Source organism: Dryobates pubescens, chromosome 1, assembly GCF_014839835.1.
Source record: "Dryobates pubescens isolate bDryPub1 chromosome 1, bDryPub1.pri, whole genome shotgun sequence".
NCBI lineage: Eukaryota > Metazoa > Chordata > Aves > Piciformes > Picidae > Dryobates > Dryobates pubescens.
In genome coordinates, this window is record NC_071612.1 from 5157170 (window position 1) to 5174370 (window position 17201).

Genomic DNA, 17201 nt, shown 5'->3' on the forward strand with positions numbered 1-17201 from the left:
CACACATAACACATCAAGTGCTGGGAACAGGGTGTCAGCTGGGTCTCAACTCAGTGAGTAATTAACTGGTGCAGCACAATGGAATTAGATCAGTCTCATCTGCAGGCTCCCCCCAGGAGGTTTCTGCATGATACAGAGAAATTATGGAAAAAATGATAGCTGTGACATCAAAAAGCTGCCAGGCTGGGGAATGAATAATCTGTGGTACAAAGTCGCTGTGCTGTGATGAGCAGCACGACAGGATCGTCAGGAGTGAGCTGGTGGATGAGGATCTGCTCTCTTCCTCCTTCTCATCCTTGTCCTTGTCAGCCTACTCCTTCTTTGCCAGTGCTGGCTGGACCTCAAGTGGGTGGTTGGGAGCATTGGGGTGCTAGTAGCTCCTGCCAGAAAAAAACAGTGGCTGCAGGATTAGCTTTCTGGGAATGTTTCCTACAAGAGCTCAGCACAGAGGGAAAACTCCCCCCCATGAAGATCCCTTGTCTGTGGGGCTCTGCAGTGCCTAGAGGGGACACAGTGCTTTTCAAGGTGCTTGCTGGGATAAGTTCATGACTGCTGCTTTGCAAACTTTGTCCTGAAAAGTGCTGCGGCCATACGATTTCAGACAGCTCATGCCCAGCTAAACCATGTGCTGCAGAAGTTAGATGTAGCACCCTTAAAAGGAAACTGGCTTTTATTTCTCTATCTAGTGTTAGACACCACTTGCATCCCCTGCACATGAGAGGTGGATGAGGGTCAGGGTTACTGTGCTGTCCACACCTCCCCACCTCTGCCACCATTGTGGGTTATTCCTCCACCAACAACCCATTCTGCTCTGGTACTCACCTGTCCTCTCTCACTTTTGTGTAGGTTAATGAACAGCAGCGTTTTGCTGACCAAAGAGTGAATTATGCCAGCAAATTAATGACACATCCCATAGGCCTCCCTGGCAACTGGATGCTGCCTGAGCATCCAGGTGAAATGAGAGTGAGATTACCTTCTGCCAGATGGGCTGGAAGAAGAGATGTGTGAGGACAAAGTTTGATAGCAGGGATGATATAGTGACATTGGACAAAAAAGGGTGAAAAAGCCGTTTCAGGAGAGGAGGAAGGTGATGCTTGGTCGGCAGAGGGTTTGGTGTGCTCGGCAGTGCTGGCTATTGGGGGTGCTGTTGGGTAGCGCATCCACCGCAGCCTCGGCAGCACGGCACACTGGTGCAGGCTTTGCTGCTGGGAGTGCAAATAAATAAGGGAAATCAAAACTGCTTTTACCATTAACAGAGAAAGGAGCTCTGCCCTGCTAAGCCCCCAGTCTGCGGGCCCAGCACAGCCAATCTGTTTTTATTGTTCTGTAGGACTCCTCTGCAACCAAACGATGACAAATACCAGGAATTAGCAGAGTGTAATTACTCCGAATTAGCCGAATTCACAGATCATAAACAGCCATTGATTATTCCTAATTTCACATTTTTAGCATTCTGAATTGCAGCAATTATGCCTGTCCGAGGGAATTAGCTTCTCTTTCAACCCCTCAGGTCCCTAGTCACTGCCCTTCCTTTAAGATGCATTTTACTGCTGAAAAAGAAGACATTTAACACAAATCCCTCCCAACTTCTCCAACAAAATGCCTCCCTTCAGGCCCCAAATCCATCTGGCTCTGCGGCCCAAAGGATGCTCCTTTCCCTGCTGGCTGCCTCAAGACACAGATAGGTGCCTGGTGTGATCTGTAGCCCCTAGGCCACAGCTCATTTTGCCCAGATTTGTTGCAGAGGAATTAGCAGCCCTGGCTTTTCCTGCAGATGTTTGAAGGATGCTCATGGGAAGGGGCCTGGGCAGCACCAAAGCTCTCTGTTCATCTCCTGTTGTGGGTCGGTGCCATGCAAGCAGTGTTCTTGCTTTAAGCATCATCTCTTTTCTGAAACATGGTTGCAGGCCAGGACATGATTTCCAAATGCTAATTTGCACCTCCAGTGAAACTGTGCAGGGGGCCTCTGTCTCCTGCACCCTGACAGCTGCAGCCGCCCCAGACAAGATCTGTGAGAGAGGGTGGCAGACCTCGGTATTTTCTTGTTACAGACTACAAGCAGTGTTAAAAAAAGGGCTGTAGATACAAATTATATTAATATTTGCACGGGAAATTTCCAACCCTGTTAGTATTATATCATTAAATTTGTTTCTTGGGCGCAGGCAGTGATTTCATTACAAAGTGTAGTGGAGCGTAATGCCAGCTCTGCAGCACTGATTCGGTCAATTAATGACAAGAGGGAGGAAGATCCTGTCGTTTTCTGATGGCAGAGCCTTTGGAACTTTTACTTTGCCCCTAGTAAATACTGAGGGAGGGTGGGTGACAGCCCCCAGCCACATACTCTGCACATGAATATGCTGCGGTGTTAGGCTGAGTGCTCCGAGGTAGTATGAGAGAAGGAGAGGATGGGTTTGCCCTGACACAGGCCACAAGCTCCAGAGTTATTGCAGGCACTTTGGCCTGACCCATACAGCAGTTCTGGCATTTTTATCTGTTTGGACATGATTTGCCCACCCTGGGCTAAGGCGGTGCAAAGGGAGAAGATCCAAGAAGCCTCTGATCCAAAGCACTTCCCACTGCCAGCATTGGGTGGTGAATAATTTATTCCAGGCAGAGGCTGCAACCACCAAGCAGCAGCAGCAGCAGTTTTTTATTGCACCCATTCCTAGGACATTGAAGAAGGATTATGCATGCTTCCACCATGCCAGCTTTTTATTAGGTTGCAGGCAGGGGTTAAACTGATCCTTGTCAGCACAAATATAATGCCCGGGCTGATGGGAGCAACACAAATTGAGGACAAAAGGTGGCTGCTTTTACCACTGCTCTCAAGAATCCTCCGCTGCTTTACTGCATCGTTTGCTTTTTAATTGGGACATTTCCCTCTGGTCAGGGGATGTCTTTCCTTCTTTTGCCAATGAGGTGCAATAAATAAACAGGCAAAGATACAGGCTCTAAGGAGAGGTGAAGTGCAGAGGGCCGATTAGTGGCTGCACCAAAGCCCTTTGAATCTCCCTGGTGGCACAGTGGCTCCAATTTTGGTGTACTTTCCCTGAGCTTGGGGCACAGGCATGTCCCATGGTAGTGAGGGGTCTGCAGTCATGAAAATCATATAGGTGCTTCATCTATTTGTCACCTCCATTTTTTTCTACAATACTCAGGTGCTAGTAGAAGGTGATGGTTCTTGGTGCTGGGTCAGTGGGGTGAGTTTATTTGTGGCCACTTCTGATACATCTGTGTCATTGAAAAGCAGGTTTTGAAGGAGCATACGGCAGTCCTATGTGCTGGGCTGGACAGATTTGCTTATTGGTTATGGCAGAGCTGGACTATGGGGATGCATCATCTGAATGCTCCAAGACTGCCAGCTATTTGCTGTAATTAGGCAGAGTGAGCATTATGGGCTACCTCATGCTGGGAACAGCAGTGGGAAACACAGTGACATTGAGTGAGCAAGCCCACAGGTGGGGATGTGGGGGTGGGAAAATGCCTGGGCCCTTGGCTGTTCTCCTGGCTCTGCAGGATTCCTCACTGGGGTGGTGTGGAGTGCCTCAGCATGCTGATTGGCTACTGAAGTGGACTTTTTTGAGGTTCATTTATTCCTTTATGCTTCCCCCAGGAAAACCTCCTACAGGCCAGGTCTAGCGTATGTGACAGGGTTGTGCAGAGGCTGCTGGCACCTGGTGCTGGCAGTGGTGCCGTCAAATTGCAGTAAATTACAATGTAGTTATCGACAGATGAATCTTTGCTGGTTTGGTGGATGAGCAAAGCTTTTAGAGCCAAACCATTGCCCTCACAGGGACTCCTTTTTGGGAGAGAGAGCTGCATTCTCATGACTGTTGTGTAAGCAGCCCGTGCTGGTTTGAACATCCTCCTTTGCCACGATGATTAGGTGGGGGACCTGCTTTCCAGCCACACCACTATCCAAAAGACAACAGACACACACATCTTGCAGAAAACCAGAAAAACCTAATGCAGCCTCCAGGTACAGGTATGCTCTTTGAGACCACAGTGCATGGCCATGTTGCTCAGATGAGTAAAGAAGGGTGGTTAAGCAGGTGAACCCACTGCCCATGGGTGGTAGGTAGCTTGAAGCAATGTAACAGCCCTCTTGCTCTCAGGAGTCATTGCACAGGCTGCAAATCTCTAGCCAGAGCCGAAGTGCATTGGATCTGGTTTCTCTGAATATGGTTTATGCTAAAGCACAGCCTAAAGGCCTGTGTCTGCCAGTACAGTTCATGTGCAGCCCTAAAATCTCTGCATGCTGTGGGAATCTGGCATGCAGCCACCATAGCTTGGGGCTGCAAGGTAGCCAGGGGGTAAATAAGGTAGTCATTCAACAATCCTGTTATTTTTGTTTGCCTGCAGTAGTAGCTGATTAATTAGATATCTTCCAGCCCCACTCCTCCAATCTCCCTGTACTCACAGCAGAGGAAATCCTACCTTTGTGCCGCTAATGGACCTCACTGATCCAGTAAACCATTGCGGTGCAGACAAAATGTCTCTTTCAAAAAGTGTAATAGAAATTAAAACTCTCCACTGAGAACAAAGCCAGTGGGGCTTTTTTGCATCTACTGTTTTTATTGTATTCTGTAGCATTTGTAAAGTAGATCACCTCTCTGAAGAGAGCCTCTCTGTTCTCCCAAGCCATAATTCCTAGACTTCTTGAAGATTTTTGTTCACAAAGGAAATAAAAAGGCAGAGACGCGATGCTCCCTGACATTTGAGCGCGCTACTGAGAACCTGAATTAAAAGGGGCAAACTCAGAAAGTATCATTTAGACAGCAACCAACTTTCAAAAGTCACCATCTGCTAAGAGTTACCACCTGGTGCAACTGTGTCTTTATTGTCAGGCAGAGAATAGGAAATAACTCGGGGAACTCTTCTGCACCTGCTGGGTTTTTCTTGGGGTCGCACACACACCGAACTGCGGTGGCCGGTGTGCCGCGGGGTGCCTCTTGCAACTCTCTTTTTACTCCAGCTCTCTACAGAATATAAATCTGAATACAGGGGCCATTAGGGGGAATGATTTGGGGTTGTTAAAGTTATAGCATAGTGTCAGCTTTTTGAAAAGTTTAAAGGCAAAAGAAATGACCAGAGCTGGAACAAGTGACCTGGCTTGGGTCTATCTATCTATCTATCTATCTATCTATCTATCTATCTATCTATCTATCTATCTATCTATGTCAATATTTATATATCTATATATCAAGCTGATTTTTTTCCTTCCTTGCTGCCCACTCTATGCCTAATGACATTTCCTGGCCTCTCAGAGCCCTTTCTAAGTTTGTTTTCCTGTTTCATCATACTTGATCACAATATCATCAAATTCTTTGCCCTCTGCAACTTGACTAGCGCTCACCTTGCAGTATTTTGCCTCATTTTGGTCTTCCACTGTTCCAAGTCTCCTAGAAAGGTTGTGAACTTTTTCATACTAAACTTTCACATCAAATTTTATGTCTCTCACCACTGTGTGTTCAGATGATGCACAGTGTAATTTAATCCTCTCTGCTGCAACGGCCACTGTTGCCCTCTCTGTCTCTGCAATCACGGTGGTTTCTCCTACCTCTCCAGGCACAAGACTCAACTATGGCAATGCAATTGGGTGCATCATTTCAAGTCTTTGGTTGCTTGGAGTGAACCAGGAACTGAGCTACATTCATGAGCCATCATCTGAAAAAGCATGGAAACACTTAGGCAAGCTATCTCTGCATTGTCTGCCTTGGATTTTATACCACAGCACCAGATACTGGGAAGCTGCAATGGCTTTTCCTCACCATCTTCCCCGTCACTGAGCAACATTTATTAGAATCAGCTTGGGTCAGATGCAAGGAAGCAAGGCTGGGTCTGAGATGCAAATAGTAAACATCACAGGAGAAGCAAGCTGATGCCCAGTGAATTAAATGAATAAAGGGAAAAAAGTGCAGGTTTCCTTTGTGTTTGTGCTGTCACTGAGCCCCATCACTGCCAGTGCTGTTGAGGGGTGTGATTATGTTTTGAGCTGATGCACCAACACAGAACATGTCAGGCAATTGTCTTCATCTCCCCTTTTAGGACTTCAAATTGCTCATTCCCGTCCCTCAGGAAGCCACTGTGTCCTGTCTCCTTTCCAAGGTCTTGTGCTGTTGCAGGGGCTGAACTGGGAATGGTAGAAAGTCTTTGGTGCTGTGTTGCTTTGTGTCTGGTGGGGAAAAAATATGCTATCACCCCCAGTTACCTCTTCCTCTGTGTGTTTGTAGCACCATGCTGGGCTTTGGAAATGAGAGTGCCTGCAGTCCTTGTTGACTTGCTTTAAGGGTTGTAATTGCATTTAATCACAATACTCTAATTAAAGTTTGGAGGCTTTATTTGAGGGCATTTAATAGATGAATTAGTTAATTGTGGTTTGTTGTGTACAGACATACCCTTGGTTTTTCAGAAGGGCAGCCAACACGTGCTTTGATGACAAATAATTCCAGCCTGACCTGTGGGTCTGGAGTGCCTGAACCTCTGGGGCTGGTGTTGCAAGATGTGGGCCCAAGGGCATCTTCTGCTGGATTTCTGTCATCATCATCATCATCATCACTCATCCAACCAAATTCTTCACAGAAAGAGTGATTGGCCATTGGAATTGGCTGCCCAGGGAGGTGGTGGAGTCACCATCGCTGGAGGTGTTTAAGAAGAGACTGAATGGGGTGCTTGGTGCCATGGTTGAGTTGATTAGATAGTGTTGGGTGATAGGTTGGACTCAATGATCTCAAAGGTCTTTTCCAACCTGGTCAATTCAATTCTATTCAATTCTATCCTATCCTATCCTATCCTATCCTATCCTATCCTATCCTATCCTATCCTATCCTATCCTATCCTATCCCATCCATTGAGAAATGAAATAACTCTAAAAGCCAAATGGGAAACTGGTGTGAAATACATAACCAACTTGCACAGAGGCAATTGCCATGTCCAAGAATGGTCTGTTCAAGGTAAACTTACATTGTACAGCTTCATTTATGTAGAGAATAAACCTCAGGAAGTGTCAGAAAGCAGGGTGACACTGTCTTGAAGGACACCAAATAACATCTCCATTTTCCCTTGTAAATCAGCTGCCTTGGGAACCTGCATTATGCTTTCATTGGTGACCTGCTTTGGTTTTTATCACCAGGAGAAATCTACGTGCACTGAATTGTGCACAATCCTGAGATGGAGGGGGATTGAACGAGCTGGGATTGTGTTTCTTTGTTGAGATGAAATGTAATTATGATATGGGGTTTGCACGGTGTGTTAAATTCTGCCGGTATTAAAGTGCGATACAAGTTATAGAACTGTGCCAGTTGCTGGAGATTTATGGAATAAGAGGTATAATTTCACACTTCACTGCATTTTACTTTGAATTTGGATGTTGATGTGATTTTCAGTTGTTTAGATGTGTTTATTTAGCCTTTACTCTTGGTTAAGACAAGCACTCTGAGGGATTTGATGAGTGAAAGGCTGCACTCGCTTTCCTCACTTTCTGAAGGAGGTGCCCAGGAGAGTGTGAAGATCTGTGCCCTGGCCCTAGTGCCCTTTACAGTGAAAATGCACCAACATTTCAAGTATTACTGTCTTAGAGTGTGAAAAGGCTTTCTTCTGCCTGCTGTATTTCAATAGCTTATGTTTTCCCAGTGGCTTTGCTGTACACAAGAGGATGCTCATCAGCGATGCAGTTCAAAGCCATCACAGCAGCAGTTTGGTCCTGGAGGGAATGGATGATGCTACTAGAGGAAATGGTAAAATTTGCAAAGCTGTAAATTCCTCCAGAGGTTTTTAGGCCAGACTGGCTAAACATGAGGGGCACTTGTGTAACACATGTTAAAGACATTCCCTCATGACCGAGGCAGTGCAGGATGCTGTTCTCCAGTCAACAAATGGCATTTCTAGAGCTGACTGCTGGGTTTCCTTACAGCTGGTCTCTGGTGTTTGACTCTAGAGAGCTGGAGCCAAAGTGAATGGTTCTCCTTAAGGAGCAAACACACACCCACACTCACATAGTGTACAGCTGTGCCAAGCAGGTTGCAAAGTGCCTGCACTTCTGTCTGCAGCTCTTTGAAAACTGTCTGGCCTTAATATCCATTAAATTCTACGCAGGGCAGCACTGTGACCAGTTCATTTTTAGGAATGATTCCATGTGCCATCTGGTACTGCTGGATAATTGCCTGAAAAACCTTAGAACAAATTCTTTTCTTGCAGCTCCACAAGAAAAATTTCCCTTTTTCCCCCACTCCTTTTTTCCCACCTCCAACAGTTACTGAGCATCCGTTCAGGAACTGTGTGGAGTAGTGGTGCAGCTCCTGTGGCATGCTCCCCACTGGGTGAGAGTCAAAGCCTTCAAGCTGCCATCACGGCTCTGTCATCCTCAGGAGAGGAAAGTCCAGATCCATACTGAAGACAGCCATATTTCCTCAGCTCACAAAATATGAGCCTCTCAGGGTGCATGCACTGTGGTGGTGAGTTGCTGTTTCTAACACCTCAGTAATTCTTTCCTGAACAACATAACTTTTAGTACAGTGTCAAACTGCCAGTGAATGTCCCAGCACATTATTCATAGAATCAAACAATCATTTAGGTTCATCCTAAACATCACCCAGTACAACTGTTAACCTAGCACTACCACTAAACCAAGTCACTGAGCACCACATCTACAAGTCTTTTAAATACCTCCAGGGATGGTGACTCAACCACTTCCCTGGGTAGCCTTTCCCACTACTTTTCAACCATTTTGGTGAAGTAATTTTTCCTAATACCCAATCTAAACCTCCCCTGGCACAACCTGAGGCCATTTCCTCTTGTCCTGTAAGTAGTTACTTGGGAGAAGAGGCTGACACCAACCTTGCCAGAACCTCCATTCCTAGAATCACAGAAATACAGAATTAACCAGGTTGGAAAAGACCTTCAAGGTCATCAAGTCCAACCTATCACCCAACACCACCTAATCAACTAAACTGTGGCACTAAGTGTCTCATCCAGTCTTATCTGAAACACTTCCAGGGATGGTGACTCCACCACCTCCCTGGGCAGCCCATTCCAATGGCCAATCACTCTTTCTGTGAAGAATTTCTTCCTAACATCCAGCCTAAACTGCAAAATTGTTCTAGCATCATAGAATTGATGGAGTTGGAGGGGACCTCAAGGATCATCAGTTCCAACCCCCCTGCCATGGGATCAGGTTGCCCAGAGCCACATCCAGCCTGGCCTTAAAAAACTCCCAGGGATGAGGCTTCCACCACCTCCCTGGGCAACCTGTTCCAGTGTCTCACCACCCTCATGGTGAAGAATTTCTTCCTAACATCCAATCTGAATCTACCTATTTCTATTTTTTATTCCATTCCCCCTAGTCCTATCATTACCTGACACTCCAAAAGGCCCTCACCTGCCCCCTTTTTCACCTCAAATCCCAGAGCACCTGTTGGAGTCTCCTCCCACCCCAGGTGTGGCCACTTTGCCTTCCCCACCCACTCCCCTATTTAATCCCCACCAGGAAAGGCAGAAGCCCCAAGCTGAGCCCATCTGGGCTGAAGGATCCTCCTCTCATCACTGGTGAGTGCCCATGGTGCACACTGGGTGATGGTGGTGGTGACAACAAAGGCCGGGGGGCCTGGTGGCCCCCCGGTTAGGTAGGAAGAGTATTGATAGCTCCTCCAGTATCATCTATGGGTGCTGGCTTGGCCTCCTTACTGGGGCTGAGCTCCTCTGTATGGTATCTTGGCTGGTGAGGGTCTTGCCTCTGGCTCTGGGATGGTTGCAGAAATGGTGGTGGTGGAGCAGGAGCTGTTTAGTCATTTGATGTTATGCTAATTACACCATTTTTACCTGGAGGCCCCTTGAGTCTGCTCTCATCATTCAATAAATCTCTGCTTTTGTGCCTCATTTACAGACCATTTCTTCCCCCTCACTGCTTCTTTTCAGAAATAAGGAAGGAAAAGAGGAAAAACAATGAAGCATATCTGGAAAATGCATTCACTTATCAATCAGCTCTGAACAGGAAGCCTTCAGGAAGAGCGACAGGTTGGAAAGTGAGAATCACTTCTTATGTATCACAAGACAAATGTCATGAAGAACAGACAGACAAAGACTGCATCTTCTCCGCTGTGGTTATGTTTTATGGTGGTAAATGCAGAGGGGAAAAAAAAAGTTCAAGCTGGCTTGGAAATCTCAGTCACACTTCTCTACAGAAAAAAATCCCTGAGAAAGGGCCATTGTGATAAGTGAATAGCCATCCTTCATACAGAAACCCAGAATTAACCAGGTTGGAAAAGACCTTTGAAATCATTGAGTCCAACCTATCACCCAACACTATCTAATCAACTAAACCATGGCACCAAGTGCCTCATCCAGTCTCTCTTTAAACACTTCCAGTGATGGTGACTCCACCACCTCCCTGGGCAGCACATCCCAATGATCAATTACTCTTTCTGTGAAAAACTTCTTCCTAACATCCAGCCTAAACTTCCCCTGAGACTGTGTCCTCTTGTTCTGGTGCTGGTTGCTTGGGAGAAGAGACCAACCCCCACCTGGCTACAACCACCCTTTAGATAGCTGTAGATGGCAGTAAGGTCTCTCCTGAGCCTCCTCTTCTCCAGGCCAAGCAACCCCAGCTCCCTCAGCTTCTCTTCATAAGGCTTGTGCTCCAAACCCCTCACCAGCTTTGTTACCCTTCTCTGGACACATTCCAGCAACTCAACATCTTTCTTAAACTGAGGGGGCCCAGAACTGGACACAGTACTCAAGGTGTGGTCTAACCAGTGCTGAGTACAGGGGCAGAATGACTTCCCTGCTTCTCCTGGCCACACTATTCCTGAACCCAGTTCCTGCAGCCACTCCCTCTAAGACTTGTGCTCTTGACCCTTCATCAGCTTCATTGCCTTTTTTTTGACATGCTCCAGCACCTCAATGTCTTATGGTGGGGGCCCCAGAACTGAATACAGTATTCAAGGTGCAGCCCCACCAGTGTCAAGTGCAGGACAATCACTTCCCTGGTCCTGCTGGCCACACTCTTCCTGATGAAAGCCAGGATGCTCTTGGCCTTTTTGGCTGCACTTCTGGCTCATCTTTAGCCAGCTGTTCACCAAGCTCCCCCCAGGCCCTTTTCCTTAAACACTTCCAGAAGCGTGTAAGCATTGCATGGAGTTGCTGTGAACCAAGTGCAGGACCCAGCATTTGATGCATGCTGAAACCAATGCCGCTGGCTGTGCCTGCACAACTGCATCAACATGCACTGCACCAGCTTCAGTCCAAACCATTGCCTGGGCACTTGTCAGCATCTTTGTCCTTTGAGTGACTTTCCAAGATCTGGCTTTAAACCACTCTTCAGGAGGAACACCTGCTATTTCAAGAAAGACTCTTCTTTTGGATAAGGTTGACTAAAAAAACCCCCACATCCAAGCAGTCATTGGTGAGCTTCCAGCATGCCTCAGCCATAAAGCTTGAGTGTGAGGAGACCGTTCCTGGAAGAGCCATCTCATAATGCAGTGCTGGAAGGGAGTTACAGGAAAGGGCCACCTTGTTCTTGGCTCTGTGTCCACAGGAAGACAGCAGGTTTAGGTGACAGCAAGCAGCTTCCTGGCCCTGTGAGAGTCTTAAATATGCCCTTGTATGGCATTATAGGGCTTTCTCCTGCTGTGGAGCCATCAGCACTGCCACTCAGCCCCCAACACTTGAGGTGCCGTATGTGTGGTTCCCCCAGAGTGTCCTAGGGCTCTCCTGCCTGGCCCTCCAGCATTCACATGCACTTACCTGGGTAAGCACCAATATAGACACAATCTATAGATACTGTCTGCTGGCAGTAACTCCTGGCTCTGACTCAGAAGAGAAGTCCCTGAGCAAATCCAGCTCTGGGTTAAGATGAACTGAAGCTGCTTTAAACTAAGGGGAAGGGTTTCTGTAGATCAGACATCATGGCCATAGGTGAGCACTGTGCCTCCCTGCTCCCTCTTTAGGGTGTTTGGTGCCTCATTACAGGTAATAACTATTATTAGTATGTATTTTCATTTTTTGTGTGTCCACTAATTCCCTGAATCCATCAGCCTTTTCTGGTAATGGGATTCCTCCCTTGTGCCCTGTTTCATCTGATTTAATATAACTTCATGGGGTTTGTTATCTCCTAGAAGACTTTAAACTTGGAAAGCATTGCAATGCACCAGAAAAGGCAGGGTAGAGTCCTATGGGGTATGTACACACAGAGCCCACTTGTTTGCTTCTGCCATAGAGATCCCTCCAAGCCAACCCACACATGATGTGCTGTTGCCACATTTCACAGCAACATCTTAACTACTTAATCAAGACTCACAACTGGTTTCTTTAGAGAGCTTCTGCCTATAATTATTTTCTTCACAAAGTAATTTTGGCTTTACAGGTAAACACCAGTCTCAGCAATTTCCACTTTTAATATACAATTTGATTTAGGACTAAACATCCTTTGCCTGCTAAATAGGTATTTATTACAACCAAGCCTGCCTGACACCCTTCCTCACTACACAGGTTTTTATCCCCCTATATAATATGCATCATTCAGGGGGGAAAAAAATGTTACAGTACATGCCTGAGGGGGGCCTGAGCACTTTAACAAGGTTTAATTACAACATTAGCAATGTGGGTGAGGCATCCAAGTAAACAAGCCATAAATCAGACCATAAAATGAGCAAAATAACCCCTTGCCATCCACACTGACTGCAGATTGCAGGAAGGAATGGTGTCCTAGGTGTTGCTTTACACTTTTGTGCACCCCAGGAAGTTTGTAGTCATGGGTGCCATCAGGCACCGCCTTCTGTCTCCCCAGGTCCTGCTCCTGGGCGTGCAACACTTCCAATCCCTTGTTCCACACAGGACTGAGGCTTCTCCACAAGCTGATTGGGTGCCAGCAGGACTAAGTGGCTTCTGTCTGCTTATTTGTGGGCTATTCCAGTCACCAACCCACTGCAAACAGTGTGACCTCTCCAGCTTGTCTTTGCTACAGAGGCAGCGACAGCCTGCAACACACAGACTGGTTTTTCAAGAGGAACACTGAGAAATTCCACAGTGATGTGGTAGCAGGTGGCACGCTGCCCAGGGGAGGGAATTGGCAGGAGATGCTCATCCAGAACAACTGTGGTCAATAAACTGTGAATTAAGAAGGATTTACATGATACTCTCCCAGAGCTGCTTAAGAGAGTATGCTCAGCAATCCAGTTACAAAAATGTGCCAATACATGTGCTTGATGAAAGACTGTAGCTGCTTTAAAATATAGTTATGGGCTGTTGCAAAAGGAGAAACAGTAAGTTAACTATTCACAGGCACTGAATGTGCTTGACTCTATCAGGTGTTACAGTGATTTACACAAGGCATAAAAAACAATTGTCAAAAATGGGGAAGAAAAATGCAAAGCCAGGAGCACAGCCATTTGTTCTGGATGGTAAGATGTTAAGGCAGGGGAAGAGGAACATCAGCACTGCAAATGGAAAGGAACTGTTCAGCAAACTAAACTCTTCACTGGAGGGGGGGTGGGGGGAGGGAATTCCACAGAATAATAATTATCCATTAGCTTGAAAATAACCTCCAAATGAATAGCTGCTTTCCTAGCATCATAATGTCACACATTTTTCCAGAGGAAACAAATCTATCACTAAATGCATTTGCATCTCTTATGCTTTTAATGTTTGTGTTTGGGTGAAAATAAAACCTTGTTGCAGACAAGGGGGGGGGGGGGGGAAAGAGAGCTGCCTTAGAAGACCAAAAAGTTATAGTTCAGTCAAGGTTTCCCAATCACACTGCATCCCCACTGCAGTGGAAAGAGAGCCCTGAGACTGAACTGGTGCCTGAAGATTTTGTGCAAAATCCTTCCTTGTTAAGGGGCCTTTTCAGTACATATTTATATGGTTTATAATTTGTCACATAGTTGTACATTTTAATCTCCTGGCTCTGAGTTTACCGCTGAGAAGAATGGTACAGCTGGAGATAGCAGAGGGCCAACAAAGGAAAGCAAATTCATTAATTAGCAGTTATTCTTATTTCACTGGAGCCATTTGTGCAGGAACAAGGGACATGTTCCTGTGCAACCTGATCCATGTGAACTAGGCGGTTGGACTAGATGCTACCCAGAGGTCCTTTTCTACACCCCCCACTCTGATTCTCTGAACCTGCAAATGCCTGTGGCTGAGGCTTTCTGGTTTGTGGGTGCCCCAGGGTGCACACAGGTAGGGTCTGGGCCAGCAGAGACTAAGGAGGGCCACAGTATGCACCAGGGAGTGAGGCTGGGGCAGGAGCTCCCTTGAGCTGGCAGCCTTGCCAGGGCTGAGCGGGGCTGTACTGCCACGAGCCACAGCAATGCTACTGTGGCTCAGTGCCACAAGGACTGTGCCAGGGGTTCAGTGCTACCACTCTGGCTACAACTTTGACTTTAAACATCTCTTCTCCATTTAAACAACGAGTCATTAACTCCTAACAGTGGCAAAGTGTTCCCACGGTAACATTCAACACAATCAGTGCACGAAGTAACGCTGAGCCTCATTTTTCACTTGGAGGAAGGTATAAATACCTTCTGTCTGTGTGGCTTGCAGGTGGCTCTCGAGGGGAAGCTGCAGCAGGAGATGGAGTGACAGATTGATGGGAGCTGACATGCTCCTCTTGGGTGTCTCAGCACCTGGTGTGTGTTGGCTTTGCTTACGAGCTGGAAGTTAACAGAAGATGTCAGTAAAAGATGTGTCCTTTGAACACCTTACAGACCAATCAGACATCTCCTTCTATTGGCATGTGAGGATTTATAGATCATATTAAGTAAGGTGCAATGGAATGCAAGAGATCAAGGCATTGTGGAGTAATGTATCAACAGCACAAGAACTGCCAGGCACTCACCTCCAGCTCTGTTGCTGTGGCAGACACCCACAGGCAGGATGAAGCTCTTTGAGCACAGAGATAGAGGACTCTTGATGTTTTGCATGGGGTTGATTGTGAAGAGTCCCAGCCTTGCTGTGTGTGAGCAGAGCAGGGAAAGGGTCTGTTGCTGCAAGACAAGTCTCCTATGAGACACATCCCTCTGAGTAACACATTATTGCTGTTCAGGACACAATGCCCTGGGAGCCTCACAACAAGGCAGATGCTTAGCTTTGGTCCCTTTGGCATCACCCCAGAGAAGACAGCTCTGGGGCTGCACACCTTGGAAACCTCGATGCATTAGGGGAGAACTATGTGGCACTGCAGGGGACCAGCAACTCTCTGGGGATGCTGTGGACCCTTTGTGGGTATCCAGGCTTTCCCACACAGCCCTTGTCCATCCCTTGTCCATATCTGGCTGCTATGCCATGATCAGCATGTCTCTGAACACAAGGCATTTACCTCAGCACCGAGGGTGGTTTTTGTATAGCCATTGGTTTGATCCTGACTTGGTCCCAGGGGACATGGGATACATTTGGGTAAAGGTGCTCAGGCCACAAAGGGGCTGCAGTGGTGCCCAGGCTGGGGGCTGCACTGGAACTGTTGATACTGATGTGAAGGCTCTCCAGTTACTAGAAAGGTTAACAAGACAACTCAACAGCTGGATCATCTTTTGATATTCTTGTGGATGTCACACAGCTTGCCCAAGCACTGATGCTACTTTGGACCTGCCTGTTTCTGAAAGGTTACTTCCCACTTTTTTTTCCTTCCTTGAGACAACAATGGTTATTTTAATTTAGGCTTCACATGGACATATGGAAAACACCACATAGGTATCTGCCAGAACCTCCAGCCAGAATCTGAGGCTGGAATGACAAAATGCAATGCCACCCAGCTGTGTGTTCAGCACAACAAACCTATTGACGTGATAGGATTCCTCCTCAGAGGCCCTGGTAAGAAAACAGCAGCCTAATGTAAAGGAAACTCTTGCATGGGATGTTTCCCGAGCTTCATGAATTCATTAGAAAATTACTCAGCACAATAATAAATGCATCCAGAGCTTAGATATTTTGCACATCAGGTGGTAAAACAGTAGCTGTGAATAGATTGCCTGTATGAAGATTTTTGCCTTGAGCACTGCAGTAGCAGATGGCCTAATAAATATGCAGCGCTCTAAAACCGACGTTTGTAATTTCCATGACCTAAGGTTTTTTGGTCTCCCACGCAGATAAAATGCACAATCATCCAATAATAAAGTTTTTAATAGATAAAAATCCTAAGCAGTGCGATGTAAACATCACTTGAATTACCCTAGCACTACTGGTGCAGTAACAGAGCTACTAGGAGCCTAGCTGAGTTTCCTTATGAGAGCAAATCACTGTGGCTGCACCTGGTCAGCACAGAGGACTTGCTGTCAGCACAGCCTGGGGAAGATGCCTGTGAGGAGACACTGTCAGTCCCCAGGACCACTCCAGCCATGCTGCAAAAGTAAAACTGCCTTTTATTTAACGGCTCTCAATAGCATTTTTCCTCTGCTGTGTTTCAAACCTGTCTGCTCTTCTAAACTCCTGGCAAAGAACAATGAAAAAACCCTGAGATCTGCTGAAGAGGTCACAGCTGCAGGGATGGATCACCAAATGCTCTGGCTTCATCAAAATGTTCAGCCCCTGTGCAGATATGCCAGGCTGTTGTGCTCGGTGGTCAGGAGCTAACACCAGCTGCTCAGGTGACGACAGCTTTTCTCTTCCAGTGATGAGGGTAATTCTGCACAGAGAGGTTTAAGGACACCAGCACAGGGCCTGCATGAGCAGAGGGACTAATCTGGCCGCATTTTGACAAAACTAGAAGAACAATCTTCATGACAAGCATCATTTTGGTGCCCTTAGAGCAAAAAATGAAGTGGAACTGCCGGGGAGCTTTGCTCAGCTGGGGCACCTGGTGTTTGTATTGGCCTTGAACTCACCTCCAAAAATGTCTCTCAGCTCTCCAGCATCCCCAGCCCAAGTCCACTTTAATTTGTCATGCAGACTGGATGGCACACACTTGGAAAGGGATTAAAAGCATCACAAGGCTGTTGATTCACCACTGATTTACCACAGGAACCTTCATAATAATTCTTACCATGTAGTTTAACATCCACAGATGATGTCTCCTCTTGAAAACTGTAAGCTTGGAAATGGAACTGCTTTTAGAGTGGCATGATAAGAGCAAAATCCTGCTGAGGTTTCTGCATCCTGGGCTGCTGCATGTGACCCCTTGGGAGCTCACAGTTGTTCCTGGGGTTTCATCCAGGGCGTTCGCGTTTGCGCTGCTTATAACGCCTGCCGCAGGATCCCCAAACACCACAGCC